This window comes from Heterodontus francisci, chromosome 38 (genome assembly GCF_036365525.1).
Source record: "Heterodontus francisci isolate sHetFra1 chromosome 38, sHetFra1.hap1, whole genome shotgun sequence".
Classification (NCBI taxonomy): Eukaryota; Metazoa; Chordata; class Chondrichthyes; order Heterodontiformes; family Heterodontidae; genus Heterodontus; species Heterodontus francisci.
The window spans coordinates 39,549,519-39,570,549 of record NC_090408.1 but is presented as its reverse complement, the minus strand read 5'-3'; the positions used below and the strand labels follow the sequence as shown (position 1 = coordinate 39,570,549).

The 21,031-nt window shown below is 43.9% G+C and overlaps 1 long non-coding RNA gene across 1 annotated transcript in view; it reads right to left on the bottom strand.

Moving 5' to 3' along the window:
• Positions 1 to 3,031: 3,031 nt before the first annotated feature.
• Positions 3,032 to 21,031, bottom strand: part of LOC137352354 (uncharacterized) — a 29,464-nt gene continuing 11,464 nt past the window's right edge. The window contains exon 3 of the long non-coding RNA XR_010969686.1: positions 3,032 to 3,286. This is a non-coding gene — a long non-coding RNA (uncharacterized lncRNA). The remainder of the gene's footprint in view (positions 3,287 to 21,031) is intronic.

Genomic DNA, 21,031 nt, shown 5'->3' with positions numbered 1-21,031 from the left:
AGTAAGAAACAGACCAACAGCTGGCCCTGACCTCCTGTATTATCTGATGTATTCAACATTTATAGCCCAATGAACAGAGAGAAAAAAAAAACAAGCTCACAGCAGTCAGACCGACGGGCTCCTCTCAATCCAGTTGTACAGACAAGAGTGGGGGTGGGGTGGGGAGGGGACCTCTCTTTACAGGCATTGCATTCCCTGGGGTCAGCCAAACGCACTCCTGCACCCCTCTCCCTCAGCATCCTCAGATGCAAAAAAAAAGCTTGCTGGGACCTGTCACTATCTGTGCTATGAGCTCAACAGTCTGCAGGGAGAGTGATTCTGAAAGAAGCAGGTTTGCATTTGCAAATATTTCACAAGGTGCCTTACAACCAGCAGAGCTCCTAACTCTTCCCCACTGTGAACCATTCATTGCAAAAGCAATATGCACCTGCCTAAAGTGATTTTTTTTCTGCAACGTATATCCTGCCAATGTTTAGATAATCGACTTAAAAAAGCCACCTTTCTTTCTCATTTAAATGCCACCTTCCTCCTCCCCTCTATGCGCCCGGCTATTTTTAGCTGCGTTCCTGGAATCTCCCACCTCGTCACCAGACAATTGCCCGTATCTCAGACGTCAACCATCGCCTGCGTGTTGTCACAGAGGTTACATTTCCCAGTCACGAAGTCTTAGGAGATTAAACTGGAGAGGTAGCACCAAGTTAACCCTGTCCGTGCTGTAGCCGAAGCTGTTATTGAAGAAACATTTGTATTTGATCTAGTACCTTATACATCTCTCAGAAGCATCTCCAAGCGCTTTGCATGCAATGAATTCTGTTTAAAACACGGTGACCATTGTAATGTAGGCAATTTCGGCAGCTATTTTGCATACAGCAAAGTTCCACAAGTAACAATGAGACGTATGAATGATGAGCTGATCTTGTTTTTCTGTGGGGTTTTCGTCCTTGTTTCCAAATCTCTCCCAAGGCCTTGCCCTGCTCTTTAATCTCCTCCAGGCCCACAATCCTCCAAGATCTCTGCACTCCTCCAATCCTGACCCTTGAACATCCCCAATTTCCATTGCTCCACCATTGGTGGCTGTGCCTTCAGCTGCCGAGGCCCTAAGCTCTGGAATTCCCTCCCTAAACCTCTCTTTCCTCCATGAAGACCCTCCTTAATACCGACCTCTTTGCTGTGTCCTAATACCTCTTTATGTGGCTTGATGTCATTCTGTTTGATGATGCTCCTGTGAAGCACCTTGGGACATTTTATTACATTGAAGGTGCTATATAACGCAAGTTGTTGTTGGGTTGAGGGAGGAAGGAACTTTTTTGAAGTGTAGTCACTGTTGTAGGAAGCGGTGCAGTCAATATGTGCACATTAAGCTCCCACAAACAGAAATTTAGTTAAATGACCAGGCAATCTGCTTTTTAGTGATATTGGTTGAAGGATAAATATTGTCCAGGATACCGGGGAGAAGTCCCCTGCGCCTCTTCGAAGCAGTGGCCACAGGATCTGCTACATCCACCTGAGGCAAACGGGGTCTCAGTTTAACACCTCATCCGAAGGCTTTTGAATACAGGCAGGTTAGCAGTAAGAGAAAGCTGTTAAACTTCAAAGGCGTCTGAAATAAACTGTGCAGAACTAAAGAGTCCTCAATATTTTCAGTCAACAAACCGTGACCTCTGTTCTGCAAAGATGACAAGTGTCTTGTTGGAAAATCAAACAAGCTGCAGAACAGACTTGGGTTGCTATTCTTCCAGGATTATCCTGGAAACTGCTGTGAGCAAAGGCCTGGGAGAAAATTCATCGGGGGCAATATAAATAATTGTGTGTTGTTTATTTTCATTCTGCTTTGAACACTTGAGTTAAGATATTGGAGATGGTGGGGAGGGGGTTGAGGAAAAAGGCTTTTGGACCAGACGATGAAGTTGGAGGTGGTGTTATCATGGTATGTGATATGGCAGAGAAAGAGGTAATTCGGCCCATTGTGCCTGTGCTGTCTCTTTGGTCGCACTGTCCAGTTAATCCTAATACTCCTGCTCTTTCCCATCGCCCTGCAATTTTTTCCCTTTCATGTATCTATCCATTTCCCCTTTTGAAAGTTACTATTGAATCTGCTTCCACTCCCCCTTTCAGGCAATGCATTCCGAATCACAAGTCACTGCATTAAAAAAAATACAATTCAGTGAAATCTCCAGAAATATGTCCAGCCAAAGTTGGCAGCCCTAGGGCAGGTCCCAGAATTACTGACCAACTATTTTCAGTCTGTTGATTTAAATCAAAAGTGCAGCAAGATGAGTTTGGTCCTGCGCACAGCTTTATTGACTTTCAACAAACATCTGTCAACATCTGGCATGAAGGACTCAGGGGAATTATGAAGACGTGTGTCTTCTGTCCCCTGACGTCGTTAACCTTGCAAGGAAGTCCAAATATCCCAAAGTGAAGTGAGAGTTGCTGGAGTGCTGACTGTGGCTGTTTTCAAACAATACTAGGCATGTGTCAAGGTTGTATTTCCTCGCCATATCTATTCAACGTTGTGCTCTGAACTACAATATAATGGACATGATTTAAGAACTTCTCTTGTTGCAAATGATTTTCTTTTTTTTGTGTGAGACCCTCTGCAAAGGTTACACACCCCCGAGAACCCCATAAAAAGTTAAACACTGCCAAGGACCTCCTGTGAATAGTTACACATTCCTGAGAGCTTCCTGCAAATATTTACACACTTTCAGGGACCCCCTACTAAAGGAATGACATTAGTGGGAACCCCTAAAAATAATTACACTTTCCCAGGGAACCCTGCAAAGAGCTACAACCCCTGGGAGTCCCCTGCAAATACTTCTAGGATGTCCCCTGCAGTTACATACATCGAGGGACCCCCTGCAATTACACATTCTGAAATGATTACAGACCCCTGGGGACCCCTGCAAATGCCTGACTTTCCTGGGGACCCGCTGACCTCATTTCTGATAGAAAGTATCATTTGTCCAAAGGAGGACTGCACTATCATTGAGAACAACATTTTATTTATTAGATCACAGCAGAGTGACAAAGCTCTTCGCCTTCATGAGCCACATACTGGTGCTCTCAGTGACTGTGGGCCATGTCTGTGGGCTAGTGTAGTGAGGCTGTGATCCTGCTGGGAAAAGAATTCAGGTGTGGAGGTCAGTGCGTCCGAATTTAAATCCACAGAATCCTACAGCACAAATGGAGGCCATTTGGCCCATCATGCCTGTACCGGTTCTTTGAAAGAGCTATCCAATTAGTTCCACTTCATTAAAAGCAAAATACTGCGGATGCTGGAAATCTGAAACAAAAACAAGAAATGCTGGATTCACTCAGCAGGTCTGGCAGCAGCTGTGGAAAGAGAAGCAGAGTTAACGTTTCGGGTCAGTGACCCTTCTTCGGAACTGACAAATATTAGAAAAGTCACAGATTATAAACAAGTGAGGTGGGGGTTGGGCAAGAGATAACAAAGGAGAAGGTGCAGATTGGACCAGGCCACATAGCTGACCAAAAGGTCACGGAGCAAAGGCAAACAATATGTTAATGGTGTGTTGAAAGACAAAGCATTAGTACAGATTAGGTGTGAATATACTGAATATTGAACATCAGCAAGTGCAAACCTGAAGAAAAACAACCTGAAAAAAACAGTGGGTAAGCAAACTGAACAAACTAAGATGAAATGAAATAAATGCAAAAAAAGATTGTAAAAAATGTAAAAAGGAATGCAAAAAAAAAGGAAGAAAAAATAACTAAAAATGACTAAAAATGAAAGTAAAGTGGGGGGCTGTCATGCTCTGAAATTATTGAACTCAATGTTCAGTCCGGCAGGCTGTAGTGTGCCTAATCGGTAGATGAGATGCTGTTCCTCGAGCTTGCGTTGATGTTCACTGGAACACTGCAGCAATCCCAGGACAGAGATGTGAGCATGAGAGCAGGGGGGAGTGTTGAAATGGCAAGCAACCGGAAGCTCAGGGTCCTGCTTGCGGACTGAGCGGAGATGTTCCGCAAAGCGGTCACCCAGTCTGCACTTGGTCTCCCCAATGTAGAGGAGACCACACTGTGAGCAGCGAATACAGTATACTACATTGAAAGAAGTACAAGTAAATCGCTGCTTCACCTGAAAGGAGTGTTTGGGGCCTGGGATAGTGAGGAGAGAGGAGGTAAATGGGCAGGTATTACACCTCCTGCGATTGCAAGGGAAGGTGCCCTGGGACGGGGACGAGGTGGTGGGGGTAATGGAGGAGTGGACCAGGGTGTCGCGGAGGGAACGATCCCTTCGGAATGTTGACAGGGGAAGGGAGGGGAAGATGCGACTGGTAGTTCCACTTCATTGTTCTTTCCCCAAAGCCCTGCACATTTTTCCACAAACATTTCCATGTTGTGAATAATTAGCAAATAGATCTCAAATTGCAGATATTGATAGATCTTGATGCTTGCATTTAGGGCATCTTCACTAATAAGAAGACGTATTTATATAACAATTTTCATGACCTCAAGATGCCAATGAAAAACTTTTTAAAGTGTAGTCACTGTTGTAATGTAGGAAACGGAGCAGCCAATTTGCACACAGCAAACTCCCACAAACAGCAATAAGATAATGACGAGATAATCTGTTTAGTGATGAACTCCCCTGCTCTTCTTCAAATCATGCCATGGGATCCTTTATGTCCACGTGCCTCGCTTTAAAACTCAGCCGAAGGACTGCACCTCTGGCAGTGCAGCACTCTTTTAGTACTGAACTGGAACGTCATCCCAGATTATGTGCTTGTTGCACTGCACAGTCCCGTTAAGATTGCTGTGCAGCCGCCCACATGTGCATCTTAAAGGGTACATTGCGTGGCTGTTTATTGCCTGCACAGTACGTTCTAGATTGCTTCGTGGCCACGCATCTGTGCAGCTTAGAGGGAACATTAGTGAGGTAGGGTGGAGGGCAGAATCTAAAGTTGAGATATAATCGAGAAATGATGGTGGGTGAGTGTGGAATACGTTTCTCCAACATACTGCTATATGAAAATGCCACAGGGGATTATCCTATTTCTTTATCTAAGTGGAGTTGCACTATTATCCGTTGGCCATCATAAGTACTATTCATTAACTGGCCTGCCACATGGCAATGATATTACCTTCCTGGGATGTAAGAGTTTGCCTTGGAGGAGAGATTGAGTAGAATGGGCCTATATTCTCTGGAATTTAGAAGAATGAGAGGTGATCTCACTGATTCATATAAAATTCTTAGTGGCTCAATAGGGCAGATACTGAGAGGTTGTTTCCGCTGGTTGGAGAGTCTAAAACTAGGGATCATAGTCTCAGAATAAGGGATTGATTAGGGATTGATCTCAATTAGGATTGAGATGAGAAATTTCCTTACTCGGAGGGTTGCGAATCTTTGGAATTCTCTACCCCAGAGAACTGTGGATATTCAAGAATTGTTGAGTATATTCAAGACTGAAATTGATAGATGTTGGGCACTAAGGGAATGTAGGGATAGGGGGGAAAAGTGGAATTGAAGTAGAATATGAGTCATGATCTTATTAAATAGCAGAGCAGGTTCGAGTGGCAGACTAGCTGACTCCTGCTCCTACTTCTTATGTTCAATCTGGACTGTAGCATTTTCACACTGTGTCAGTAATCATAGCAACACAATAATTCCATTTCTTCTGGAAAATTCTGTCAATGTTGCCTTTTCAGCCATTATCCTTTTCCTTTCTTGATAAGGTCCACAATGGAAAATGGCCAAACAACAATTGAGTGCAGCCAAGTAAAACTTTGTATAAAAACACAAATCAAGCCACAATCCACATAAGAAATTGGACAGTGGAAGGGTTCCATTTTAAAGCTGGAGTTTCCTGTTCGGCCGAGTTTGTACCATCATATTACAACCAGGCCTACACTTGAGAAACAACGTGAGGATAATGTCTTGACAAACTCCCTCAGTACCCACATCCCAGTACCAATCTGGGATAGCTTTTTGTTAGATGCTTCCGTTTGTAATGGAAGGGGTGTCAGTCTTGTGTATGTAAACATGTATTTGGTGTGAGTATGAAGCACTCCCTGCTGAGTCATGGCACAGATTACATACAGACCAAAGATCCCTTCACTGTGTCTGAGCAAGGTGCCAGTGTCTCGTTTTCCTTGTGATCTCTCTGAACAACACTGCCAATTTAATACCTATTTATCCATCCATCATTCATTCTACTTGTCCATCCATCTATCTGTCTGTCTATCATTCTAGCTATCTAACTGCATGTCTATTTGTCTATTTATTTACATCTGTCTATCAGTCTTTCTATTATTCCATCTTTCTATCTATCTATTTACTGTTACAAACTCTTATTGTCCCTGTAATGTAGTGTAGTGGGACTTCACCTTTAAGAAACTGTACCTTTAAGAGATCAGGCCACTGAAACAACTGATGACATCATCATACATATATAAGGAGGTGATACCATTTTGAGAGACACCCTCAGCACATGGCTTGCAAAGAGTACCTACATACACCAGCCAGGAAAAGACCTGGAACTGAGATCATGCAATGCAATGCAATGTAAGTAAGTAAATGCTTGTGTTGAATCCGAATAAAAAGTCTGTGGTCATCATTTAATGAAGACTTAAGAACAGAGCACAACACCACAGCCTATAACATTGCAGTGAACCTCGAACATTGCTGATTGGCCATCATACACTTGGGCCAAACCATTATTTTGGGGTCGTCTGTGAGAACACACCAGAGCAAATGTGAAAAAAAATCAAGACTTCCTCATGGAGTGGCAACCACACCCCACCCCAAGACATCAGGGGGAAACAAACTTTGGGGTAGATTTTCCACCTGTTAGTGTGGGTGCTAACCTGACAGAGTGAGCATGTGCCCAGTTTAGAGCCTCCATGTTGGGAGCTTGCATTGAATGAGTAATGAGGCAGGGAACAGGAAGTTAGTGCAGGGATAGTCGTGTGCAACTCAAACTAATGCAAAGCCCAATGTACACTGTTCCAGGCGCTAGAGCATGGGCAATAGAACATCCACTCCCACTGACACGTACTGGAGTAACAAGGCATTGAGAAATGCCCATACTGTATCATTACAATAGGTGGCTGAACATACACACAAACAATGATGGACCAGAAAAAAACACTCTGCTCCATCGAGCCTGTCCCACACAATTGTGATGCCTTGTGCTTCACAAGATAGACGCTCCCTACTCTCCCCAAAAGCCATGTGATCTCTTGAGAGAGGCGATTAAACAGATAAAACAACAGGAGAATTTATGAAAAAATCTGGGAAATTCCTCTCTGACTCCCAAGGCAATCGGAACTAGTCCAGGTGACCAGTCTGACACCGATAATTCTACAGGGTGCCTATCTTTTGCCCAAGGTGATCTTAGCCCCTGGTCATAAACAGGTCCAGCTCTCACTTGAAGATGTTGAGCACACCGACATGAAGTTTGAGTGGTAGTATCTGAGAAATAGGCATCCCGGGGTTGTTGGCACCTTTGCAGCAGTACCCTGATTCTACACTTGCAGGAGAGAAAACTGGGGGGAGAAAAATTCAAAACAACCATGAGCATTTGAGCTGCCTGGAACCAGCTGCTTCGTGAATTTAAAGCTGAATTTACAAGCGTTCACGTATCAACTGCCTTTCTTGGAAAAGGAATCCCTCCTCTTGGCACAATAGAGAGGCAAAGCACAAAGCAACAAGGAGCTGGTGGCAGACAGAACAAGGCAGAATTAAATGAAAGCAGCAGGAAAGTGAACTCAGTGAGAACATGACAACAAGGGCTGAAGTGGGGGAGAGGTTAGAGGTGGATGAAGGAACAGAGACTGAAGAAGGCCCAAGACCCACAGTGCAAGACAACAAACAACAGTTAAGTCTATAAGATAATTAAAGGGCTGGTTAGGATCTCTCTAATGATAGATTATTAATACAGTTGAACAGATTGGTGAGTTTAAAATATGGAATAGATTGAATGTTGGGGTTTCTTCATTTACCAAAGAGTAGTGAACCTCTGGAATGTGTTGCTGGTTGGTGTGGTGGACGCTGTCTCTTTGGCTTCAAGAGGAGGGGGGGAAACGATCACATCATATCTATGTCTGCATAGATAACACCTTGCCATCTCCTGAATCACCTGAGGGGGTCAGACAGGAATTTTCCAGAGCATCTTTTGCCCCTAGGTTTTTTTGCCTCTCCCAGGAAACTACGTGGCTGTGTGGGGGGGTGGTGGGTGGATGTGAGGTGGGGGAATAGGGCAGTCGTGGGGGAGGGTGGTCGTTTGGTGGGGGGAGAGAGGAAGCGTTTAATCGCAATGCTGCATCCATCTGTATTTCCCTGTCTGTCCATGTCGTATGTTTTTAACAGAAAAGGGGTTAATTAAGGACCACTGTGCAAGCGTATAATCACAAAATTGTTACCCCTAACCCATGATGTTCCGTGCATTAACCACGGATAAAACTTACATTATCTGTTTTCATGAGGAGGGAGTGTCTGACATTACCTATATACATTTCAGAGGTGAAATATAATTGATAAACACTTTGGGATAATACTGTCTATGTGAGCATCTAATATAGTGTATCTGGAAGTGGGCTACACCATCTGTACGAGGATGGGAGTCACATCTGCTCGAGGAGGAAGTGAATGGCATTGCTGACTTCATATGATGGAGTATCTGCCAGAAAACAAGAGATGCACTTTTGTCAAGGCCTTGGAGAGGATGCAGAGGAGATTTACTAGAATGGCATTAGGGATGAGGGTCTTCAGTTATGTGAAGAGAATAGAGAAGCTGGGATTATTCTGCTTAGAGCAGAGAAGGTTCAGGGGAGATTTAATAGAGGTGTTCAAAATTATGAAGGGTTGATAGAGTAAATAAGGAGAAACTATCTCCAGTGGCAGGAGGGTCGATAACCTGAGGACACGGAGTTAAAATAATTGTCAAAAAACCCAGAGGGGGCATATAAGGAATATGTTCTCAATGCAGTAAGTTGTTGTGAACTGGAATGGGCTGCCTGCAAGAGTGGTGGAAGCAGATTCAATTGTAAGTTTCAAAAGTGAATTGGATAAATAGTTGAAAGGAAAAATGTGTAGGGCTATGGGGAAAGAACAGGGGGAGTGTTAATCTGTTAATTGTGTATCAATGGTTTGATTATATAGGTGAAGCGTGTTAATTGGGGTCTTGGTTGAGCACTTAAAAGCAGACACTCACTAAGACAGGTGGAGGGTTTAAGTGAGGAGCTACCTGTTTGTAATCCTTTTACTCTGCACAATAAATGTGAAACTGAGTAAATATAGGCTCCAGCATTATCCTTCCTTAACAAGCTTTCTGGAGTTTAACAGGAAGTGGGGCTAATTGGATAGCTCTTTCAAAGAGCCAGCACAGGCATGATGGACTGAATGACCTCCTTTTGTGCTGTATGATTGTATGATTCTATCCATATGAGGGTATTCACATTGGCTGATAGTAAGCTAGAAATCAACCGATCCCTTTTCCAGTTTCTTGCTGATTCTGGGTCTCAGGTCTCAAACAGTTAAAGATGGCTCTGTAAATATTTCCACAGTGATGAACCTGGAATCAGTGTTATTTATCACCCTACCCTTTGCCTGATCCTGCCAACCTCTGATTGTTATCAGTTCATAACACTGCGGGTAGAGTACACCTGATATTAATCTTTGATCCTCCAAAGCCCATTAACTAGTTCACTACTAAAGCCAAAGTTTGGTATTGTTCCTAATCCCAGTACGATGCCAGCTTCATTTTCATTTTGCCTCTAGACTGAGTGTCTGTCGTAGCCACGCAACATGAAAGCAATAACATTTATAACAGGCAATTATACTACCTCATTTATATTCTGTCTATATACACTCTACTCTTAATTCAAAGTCTCTTCATTTAAATTATCTATTAATCTGGATGGTACAAACATTGCTTTCGATGCTGTAGAATTTAAATTGCTTAATTCATTGTTTGAATAGTTTGAATTTTTCAAGTCAAAAACAACTTTTAATTAACGGGTAGATTGCATTGGGAAAAATACTTGTCCCTGCACTTTTTACCTCAATTTTCCCTCCTCCATTCCTGAAGAATGAAAGAAAGAATTGCATTTCTCTGCCGCCAGCCACAGCCTCAGTATGTCCCAAAGTGCTTTACACTCAATGAAGTGCTTTTAAAGCGTAGTCACTGTTGTATTTTTGGAAACATTGGAAGGTGCAGATTGCTGCTAGGTTATAGCTTAATGGCCATCAGTGGCCCTTTGCAAGTGGCCATTCTTAATGTGTGAGCCCACACAGATGACCAGCCTATTCAATCATGGTAGGCCTCACCACTGAGTCCTCACTCAACCTTCACACATTGGAACTTCCTAGCAGGAGTCAATGGGTAACAATCACGAGCCAATGGATAGGAAGCAGAGGCAAATGGATAGCAATTATGAACCAATAGATAATAAGCAGGACTGAGAACCTTGGTAGCACACAGTGTCTGTGGATACGCCTGAGGCCTTCTGTAACTGGTGGGTACCGGAGGGACTGGAATGCATAGCCGACACAACAAACAGCATCTTGATTTGATATGTTTTTCTTTTTGTTTGAATTTGGGTTTATTGTTTGTGCCCCTTTTAAAAGGGGACATTCTTGTTTAATTGATAGCTGATTGATGACACTGGCATGTAATAAAATAAAACAGGTGAACATTGGCTGATCTTTTTTGTTCCTTAGGCCAGGGATGCTGAGGTGAACTGTAGCAGCCCAACCATGTGCCCAGTTGACATTCATCTAAGGGACAACCCGAGGATTGAGCTTGGCGTGTTTATTTATTTATTTAGCGATACAGCACTGAAACAGGCCCTTCGGCCCACTGAGTCTGTGCCAACCATCAACCACCCATTTACTGCTAATCCTACATTAATCCCATATTCCTACCACATCCCCACAATTCCCCTACCTATACTAGGGGCAATTTATAATGGCCAATTTACCTATCAACCTGCAAGTCTTTGGCTGTGGGAGGAAACCAGAGCACCCGGCAAAAACCCACGCAGTCACAGGGAGAATTTGCAAACTCCACACAGGCAGTACCCAGAATCGAACCTGGGTTGCTGGAGCTGTGAGGCTGCGGTGCTAACCACTGCGCCACTGTGTTCTTGTCTCATGCCTCAGTACCGCCCACTCCAACTATTAAACCCCACCCTCCCTGCAGCAAATCAGGGAACTCTTGCTGTCAGTTTAATTTTTTATATTTCTATTGGCACAATTTTGATGATCAGATGTTCAGAGAGACTTTGGTGTCCAGGTACACAAATCTTTAAAGGTGGATAAGGAAGTTGATAAGGTGGTTCAAAAAACATTTGGGTTACTTGGGTTTATAGACAGAGGCATAGAATATAAAAGTAATGAGATCCTGCTTGAAGTGTATAAATCACTGATCAGGCCTCAGCCGGAATATGGTGGACAATCGGGAAAGATGTAAAGGCCTTAGAAAGGGTACACAGGAGGTTTACCAGGCTGTACCAGCTTATGAGGAGAGGTTGGAAAAGTTAGGACTGTTCCCCTTGGAACAAAGGGCATTAAGAGGTGACCTATTAGACGTTTTGAAGATGATGAATGGTTTTGAGAAAGTAGATAGAGAAAAACTATTCCCCCAGCAAGTGGTGAAAACCAGAGGTCATAGATTTAAAATCATTGGCCAAAGATCTAGAGGGGAAATGAGGATAAATGTTTTCACTTAGAGTCATCGGCATTTGGAACTCTCAACCTAAAAAGGTGTTGGAAGCTGATTCCATAAATAATTTTAAAAGGGAGTTGGACAAGTACTTGAGGACAGGATTACTTACAAAAAGCAAGGGTATGGGACTAAGCACAAATGCCCTTTCAAAGATCCAGCACAGACACAATGGGCCAAATGGCCTCCTTCGGTGCTGTAAGTTTCTATGATGCTATTTCTGTCTTTCTTAACCCATTCATCTCTTTTTGAGCTGTATCTCATGCGCATTCCTCCTAAAGCTATCTCAGCAGTTCTCACTGTTATCTTCATTGAAGGCTATTTCCTGGAGACTTATACTTTAGTCTTCATTTCAACCATGTTAGAAATCATTAGAAACCAGAAACATCAACATCAATCTTTTATCTATAGTGAGTTGGTATAATCTGGAATGTACTGCCTGAAAGCAGATCCAATTATAACTTTCAAACATGAAAAGGAAGAAGATACCGGGCTATGGGGAAAGAACAGAGGGAAGTGGGGCTAATTGGAAAGCTCTTCCAAAGAGCTGGCACAGGCATGATGGGCCAACTGGCCTCCTTCTGAACCATATGATTCCATGGTGAGGTACAGTGACTAAAGTACTGTACATGATCAAGGTGAGTGTTAGAGATGACTGCCTTATCTATTATATAATATAAACCTACATTTGTACGTGAATTCCCATTTACAAAACATTATTTGTTGTCATCTGTTTGTTACACCTTTGCATCAACTTTTTCATTATAAATTGTTACACTTTTATAGTGGAAGTCCCCTATGTAAACCTGTCACATTGTAATTACACTTTACTGCCAGTGGTGGTGCTGTAGTACCCCAGTTGGGCCTCTTCCAACTCCTCTGCTTCCCAAACTGCTGTAAGGTTTGCTATTCAACTATAAATAGTAATATAAAATCAATTATCTAAAAAATAACCAGGGAATGTCCGAATTTAACAATTGAATTATGTCCGTGTTCCTTACACAAATTAGAAGTTAGAGATTTAACACTTTGCACCATTATCCCTTTTGGCATTTAACCATTCCTGTTCTACACCTTATCACAGACTTTACCCTTTTATTCCTTCCTCCCTCCACACCTTTTTCCTGGCTCTGTACTTGCTTATAAACTGTTAAATCCCTAACTTCTTCCAGTTCTGATGACAGGTCATTGATCTGAAATGTTCACTCTGTCTCTCTCTCCACAGATGCAGCCTGATCTGCTGAATATTTCAGGCACTTTCTGCTGCTATTTCTTGAGAAAACTGTCTCATACTTAATCCTGCTTCAGAAATAATGACAGTAAAGTTAGAGCATGTTAATTATAAGGGTATAAGAAAGCATGAATTAGGCTTTTGACATCTGGAAGAGTATGGGACAGCTGTTCCCCATAGTTACCATGTCCTGCGTATTGTACTATAGCAGATACTTAGTTAATGATTTTAAACCTTATAGGACATCCCTTAAATACACTAAAAACATCCATCCTTTCTACATGATGACATCTAACATGGAAAAGCTCTGCTTGTTGGCCTTTATTTCCAAACACTCACCTTGTCGTAATTATTTCCGGATTTTCCAGAACACTTTCAAACCTTTCCATTATTTTCAAGAGTACTTATTTACTTGTTCTCTAAAATTGAATTTAAGTTCTGCCAGTAACCGAAGGTTTCCTCTGTGTACCCAGTATTGGCTGCTCAATGAGGAAGGACATACAATCTAAATAGTTTCATCTATATTCATAATTAATATATCGGTTTTGGCACTGAGATACTCCCAGTGTGCAGGAATCAGTCGTTTGCAGATCCAGTCCATACAATCCAAGTCACAAATATTTTGATGAAGAGAGCAGTTCCGAGCAATGCCATGATTGTGGGTCATTTTTCGGAGTGTTTCCATATATCGTAAGCTCCTAGTTTCAATCTTGCAGAACATGCACTTCCCTACGGGACGAGAAAGAAAAATCTCTAGGGCCAACAATTCGCCTCTTAGTTAGAAGGTTCAGGATTTCAGCTCATTGCCACGATATCAGCAACAACAACTTGCATTTATATAGCGCCTTTAACACAGTAAAATGTGCCTGGGTGCTTCAAAGGTGTGTAATTAGGCAAAATTTTACACCTAGCCACGTAAGGAGATATTACAGCAAGTTGATAAAAAGGTGGATTTTAAGTAGTGACTTAAATGATTAGAGAGGATTAGGGAGGGAATTCCAGAGCTTTGGGCCCAGGCAGCTGAAGACACAGCTGGGTATGGTAGGGTGAGGGAAAGCTAGGCTGATACTGCAATGCAGTAAGGAGGGAATGCTGTGGTATGGGAAATGCGATTTTTTTGATACTAAAACAAGGGCCCACTGAACTTCAGGTGGATGTTAACCATCCCATGGCACTATTTTAAAAAGAGCAAGGTGTATTAGCCATTATTCTTCCCGTGGCTATCACCACCAAAAATAGATTATCTTGTCATTCCGTTATTAGTGGACTCTTGCTGTGTACAAAATTGGATGCCGTGTTTGCCTACAAAATGACAGTGATTGCACTTCAAAAGTGATTCTGAATTGATTTACAATGTCCCGAGCCACTACAACATACAGGATTGTGGTTTCTTCCTCTTGCCACAGTGCTTGAGAACCATAGAATGAGAATTGAACCTGTGACCTTCCAGGCTTTATAGGTCAGCAGCGCACTGACCGTTGCCTCATTCAATCTTTCAAACTCATGTTCGTTCAGTAAGACCAACTTGTTGGCGGACGTTTGAGGGGAATCATGAAGTACAAGAGTGGGGTGAAGCACAAACCATTTGTACCTTGACCCCTGAGTTCAGCTGGGCCCAAGGCAAGGATGAAATAGCTCCCCTTTTCTCTGGTAACTGCTAAAGTTCAGAGTGCCCTATTGCCTGGTGGCCTCTGAGCCTACGGCATGCGGTGACTGCCCTCTTAACTCAGCAAGTTTCAGCTGTGTGAAAGAGCTCATTTGTGGTAATGTTTCTGATGAAAGCAAATGTCACTTGGTGTGGCCCCAGCGGAGGGTAGTGTTTGAGAAGCTGCAATTTAAGGTACATTGATTAAGCAATGTTAGTGTTGCAAGCGTTGCCAACAGAATGGAGTCATTAAATACACAGTGGAAACATTCCATTCCCAGGCAATGTTAGGCCGAACCCTCCATTCAAAACACTTCTTGAATGCCCAGAGAATAGGACATTTCTCAATAACCCCTGCCATCTAGTGGACTCTGTGATACAGTGCTTCTCAGTCACAATGCTTAAATTCATTCAAAATGACCCCAATTAGTTTGTACTCAGTCTAGACGACCCTCTCTTTAAATTTATGGATTCCAAACATTCGTGTATTGCTTTTTATAATAAAACAAATTTCAGCAAATTTGCCTGATATATTTTTTGGAACTGCTACAGAGATTTATTTGTTTAGTTTTCACTGGAGCTTATTTTTTCACTTTGTATCTGGTTTATTTTTCTCTCACGTTCTCCAGTTTGGTCGCTCCGCTCCTGAAGGATTGACCCCTCACCCAGGAACAGTCACCTGGCCAACTTCTGGTAGTTTGCCCAAGGCCCAAGTCGCATTGGCATGTGTGAGCCTTGGAGATGAGGGCAAGCTGGCTATTTGACCATGGCAGGCATCACTCTAGGCTCACCTGACATCCACTCTTCCCGCAGCTGCCATTACACAATTATCGGGGATGGGAGCCCTGGCAGGACTTTTCTTACCCAGGGGATTCACTGTGAATACAATCATTTTGGAGGCCAGCGTTATGAACACTGGACTTTGTAGTATGGTTATGTTTTTAAAACTGCGATCTTTAATACAGTGTAAAATGGACATTCGGAGGAAACATGTGACCTCACACAAAATCTGCCCAGAGCAAGTCTTGGTTACCATGAGAACAAGGAACCCAGATCCTTTTGAAATCAGGGTTCAAGTTTATAAAGGACAATGGGTTTCACTCTCCCAGACTCTCAGATTGTAAACAGTGAGCTAGGGGCTCTAAATGCAGACCGAAGTTACAATTTCTAACACCTGGAAACAAAGGGAGGCCCAGGTGGTTTTGCTATGGTCAGACTTATGGTCCCTGAGAGTTGACAAAGGCAAACAACTATTGACTCCTGAACTGGATAAATTCAACAGGCTTTCCAAGGTCTAGAGACTGAAAGGAAGAAATGAAGACCAGCAGAGTAACACAGCCTAAAGAGAGGGAGGAGTTTGGGACTTTTAACTGCAAGGGTACCTTTACGATGAGAACACTGTAACATTAAATGTGATGTGGGGTTTTCGAGTGTGTTAATAAGTTAATGGGAAATTGCTTTCTCTCTAATTTAATATATTAGCTACTTATTAAGTACTGTTTAGTTAAAGTTGATTTTTAGAGTAGATAGTATACTAAAAGTCTTAAAATGTGAAATCTTGTGTGATTCTTTAATTGGTTATGGGGAAGTTCACATCTCTTGTTTTAAAGTTAACGGCCTTTACTGAGGTCATAGCAAATGGGACTCCCCCCAACAATGTTAATGTTATGTGTCACCCCTGGCTTAGTGTGTAGTAGCACTTTCACTTCTGAGCTCAGAGGTTGTTGGTTTAAGTCCCACTGATGATTCTCGAGCACATAATGCAGGCTGACACTCCCAGTGCAGTATGGAGGGATTGCTACACTGTCAGAGGTGCCGTCTTTCAGATGAGATGCTAAACTGAGACCCTGTCTGCCTTCTCAGGTGGATGTAAAAGATTCCATGGCACTATTTGGTAGAAGAGCAGTGGAGTTTTCCTGGTGTCCTACCCATTATTTATCCCTCAGCCAACATCACTAAAAGAATAGATTATCCTGCCATTTATCATATTTCTGTTTGTGGGAGCTTGCTGTGCGCAAATTGGCTACTATGTTTCCTACATTACGACATTAGCTACACTTCAAAAGTACTTCATTGGCTATAAAGCACTTTGGGATGTTCTGAGGTTGTGAACATTGTTATTATAAATTCAAGTCTTTCTTTTTATTCATTTACTGTATGAATTAAAGTAAACATTCTGTTAGCTCACCCAGTTATTCCTCCTCCTGAAGACGTTAATTCTTTTTGCATCAACAATCTAAGTAGCCGTACTTGTGTGTAATCCCAGGCAATGAGACTTGACTGGCTAATCAACTGTGGAGGGCACCACACTCAAGCCCAATTTTGCCCTCACCCAACACATACACTTTACACAGTAGGAGGTCACTTTGTAGAGATCAAGAGCATGAAATTTGTCTAAATTTCTTTCTTAACTCCTCCTGAAACCAAAAGGGCTGAAGCTGATCACAGCATCACTAGTAAAAGAAAGACTTGCATTTATATAGTGCCTTTCATGACTTTACAATGTCCTATAGCATTTTACAGCCAATTAAATACTTGTTTGATGCCTAATCACTGATGTAATCTGTTGCAGAAAACATAGCAGCCAATTTGTGCACAGCAAGCTCCCACAAACAGCAATGTGATAATGACCTGATTATCTGTTTTTAGTGATGCTGGTTGAGGAATAAATATTGGCCAGGACACCGGGGAGAACTCCCCTGCTCTTCTTTGAAATAATGCCATGGGAATCTTTTATTTTCACCAGAGAGGGCAGACAGGACTTTGGTTTAACATCTCATCCAAAAGACAGCACCTCTGGCAGTGCAGCACTCCCTCACTCCTTCACTGGGAGTGTCAGGGTTGATTTTGTGCTCAAGTGCCTGGAGTAGAACTTGCAGTCGCATCCTTCCAACTACACAAGGCAAGAGTGCTACCCACGGAGCCACAGCTAAAACCTGGTAGGACAATCGGCTGTCCAAGCCAAGATCAACCTGAAACAGAAATGGAACATGGCACCTTTTGATTGGTCGAGCTCAGTAGCACACTGGGTACTAAACGATCATTAAATTCCCACCCAACCACTCAGCAGTGATGGGACTGAATGAATTCACTCCTTTGTTCTTGATTCTGAACTAGCTAGGCTGCTACAGTCATCTGTTTCCCTGTCTGTGACAAGTCAAACTGGACATTGTCTCTCCAGTGCCTCGTTGGTATTCTCCCCTTTTTGCTACCTGTACCTCTGTGCACAGGACCACGAGAGGCATTCGAGCTCTTTGCATTCTTGAAACTTGCCCAAACCACCGCTGTCGTCTTTCTTGGATCATCTACATAAGTATCGCTTCTTGTCTGTGACATGTTCTCCTAACCACACTGGGTAAACCTTTTGAATTTTTTTTCAGCAGAATTCTACAGAAGCTGAGGCTTGTTCTAGGAATTTCCATGTTGATGTTTCTCTCCTTCCCTATTTGCAATTGCCTGGCTTTCCTGTTGCACATCCCAAACACCACCCACCCCCCATTTCCCCCGTCCCCCACCCCCCCTCACCACTACCAAACAGTTACAAGCAGAAAGTTGTATATGAAAGGGTATGCGAGGGGGAGTTATAGAGGTGTAAACTTTTGATTTTTTTTTGTGTGAAACATAGGAGTAGGCCATTCAGCCCCTCGAACCTGTCCTGCTGTCAATGAGATAGTGGCTGCTCTGTATCTTAATTCCATCTAACTGCTTTGGTTCTGTAACCTTTATTACCCTTGCCTAACAAAAACTTATCAATCTCAGTTTCACATTTTCAATTGACCGCATCAACATGAGGGATCTTAAAGATAGGGACAGGAATAGTTTCTCACTTTCAACATCCAGTGAAAGCTTCAAACACTCCCCAGATGAGGTACATGGTCAGATGCAGAGTAAAGCTCACTCTACACTTTCCCAATAATGGGCTTTAGTTCCAAACTCAGGAGAGTGCCCTTTACTGTATCAATGTGACATTTTTTAAATTTTCCTCACCAGCTGTAAACCAGTATGAGTGAGATTGCCAATTTTGGATGATTTTGCATTGTGGGTCACAGCACACTAGGAACAGAGTTCAGACTGTCCTTCATCCCATTGGTCAGATGGATTATAAATTACGGCACCTCTCAGGCTCCCACACAGATTGCTCCAACCAACTCCGTTGAACTAAACTTCCATGATATAGTCTTGCTGGTGATATAGCTGCAACTAATTATTTTTAATATTCCTTCACAGGATGTGGGCATGGCTGGCACAGCCTCAATTTATTGCCCATCCCTAACGATACAGCTAAGTGTCTTTCTAAGCCACTTCAGAGGTTAAGGGCTAGATTTTCGGGCCCCCCAAAATCAGGAGCGGAGGTGAGGTGGGGGGCGGCGGGGGGGGGGGGGTGCGGGTTGTCAGTTTCAGGACGCCATTCACAGCACTGGCAATGTTCACTGGGGCAGGGGATGGGGGTGACAGGGAAAGGGCTCATTAAGACCTTGTTGGAGGGGAGGGTGGAATATTTAAAGGGGCGCGCAGGTTTCAGGAGTTGTTAGTTTCTGATCAGATGAAGAGAGGAGGATACAGAGTGGGGAGCCAGTCAATACTTTCCCAGGGCATCACCGCAGCCCCATATGAGTACCATTGCGGCAATCGGGGACTCAGAATTTGGTAAAGAGGTGCCCTGGCGCTACACAAGTGGCGGGGAGAGTGGGCACACTGCATTGAAATGGTTCATCACCCCCCTGGCATCGCAGGAGCAGGAGAGCACGAGGCAAGACTGCCAAGGGCAATTCAGCAGACTCCTGTCCGAAAGGAAGGCGCCAATAGGGGCATGAATGTAAGATTTTGGGCCCAGTGGCAATGAGGGGCATCACCCTCGGCAAGAAAGGCAGAGCCCAAGGAGCAGGAAGGCACGGGAGAGGAAAGAGAGGCAGGAAGGCAACAGGGGCCATACCATCAACAGAGGATCTACCACCAAAGGTGGAGCTACCTGGAGGTGACTGAGACCCAGTGCCACCGGAGACTGCGACTCTCCACGCAGATGGTCACTGACATCTGTGCCCTTGTCGATGAAGACCTCACACCTCGCAGCACTGATCGCCATGGCCTGTCAGCAGCCATCAAAACACTGTGACCTTCAACATTTTTGCTTCTGGCTCCTTCCAAGGATCAGCCTAGTGCCACCTTGAAAATAGCAGCACATCACTGTTGCCCTCTTTGCCAGAGCTGGGCAGTATATTCAATTCAGGACAGACGCAGCCTCACAGGGACAGAGGGCACGGGGTTTTGCGGCTGTCATTTGATTCCCCCAAGTGCAAAGCAACATCAATTGCATCCATGTGGCCGGCCAATCAGATTCATCAAAAGGAAAGGCTTCCACTCCCTCAACATCCAACTGGTCTGTGACCACAAGAGCTTCCTCCATGTGTGCACTCAGTCACCTGGCAGCTACAATGATTCCTTCATCCTCCAGCAGTCCATGCTGCCTCATATCTTTACTCCAATCCCCAAAGGGGACAAGGGATATCTCTTGAAGACATGGTCACTTACCCCTCTATGGGAGCTCAGTCAGAGGCACTACAACCAGTGCCACCTGCTCTGTAGGACAACCATTGAGCAGGTCATTGGGCTTCTGAAGAGGCGATTCTAGTGCCTGGACCAGTCGGGTGATCCCCTCCAATACCCTCCTGCATGGGTCTCGGTCATTGTGGTGGTCTGCTGAAATCTCCATAATATTGTCCCCCCCAGAGAGGTGTGGATCTTGAGGACAGTGAGGCCATGGAAGGAGACAGCTCACGGAGGAGGAGCAGGAGGTAAGAGGAGGAGAAAGAGGAGGCAGAGGGAGATGAACGACAAGGTGGCCTCCTCCTGCCACCCTCTGGGAAGTGGTCCTTCCTCCTCTCCCTGATGGCTTCCAGCATTTGATTCAGGTTGTCATCAATGAAGTGACGGACAGCCCTGCCCAGGTGCCAATCCTCCAGCTCCCCTGTGACATCTCGCTTCCCTCTGGTACTGTGGAAGACTTTGGCACAGGACAGACCCAGCAGAGGTGGCGGGACAGTGGTCTACAGTAGGGAGGGAGTTGCCCTGGGAGTCCTCAACATCGACTCCGGACCCCATGAAGTCTCATGGCATCAGGTCAAACATGGGCAAGGTAACCTCCTACTGATTACCACTTACCGCCCTCCCTCAGCTGATGACTCAGTACTCCTCCATGTTGAACACCACTTGGAGGAAGCACTGAGAGTGGCAAGGGCACAAAATGTACTCTGGTTGGGAGACTTCAATGTCCATCACCAAGAGTGGCTCGGTAGCACCACTACTGACCGAGCTGGCCGAGTATTAAAGGACATAGCTGCTAGACTGGATCTGCGGCAGGTGGTCGGGGAACCAACGCAAGGGAAATACATACATAACCTCGTCCTCACCAAACTGTCTGCCGTAGATGCTTCTGTCCATGACGGTATTGGTAGGAGTGACGACCAC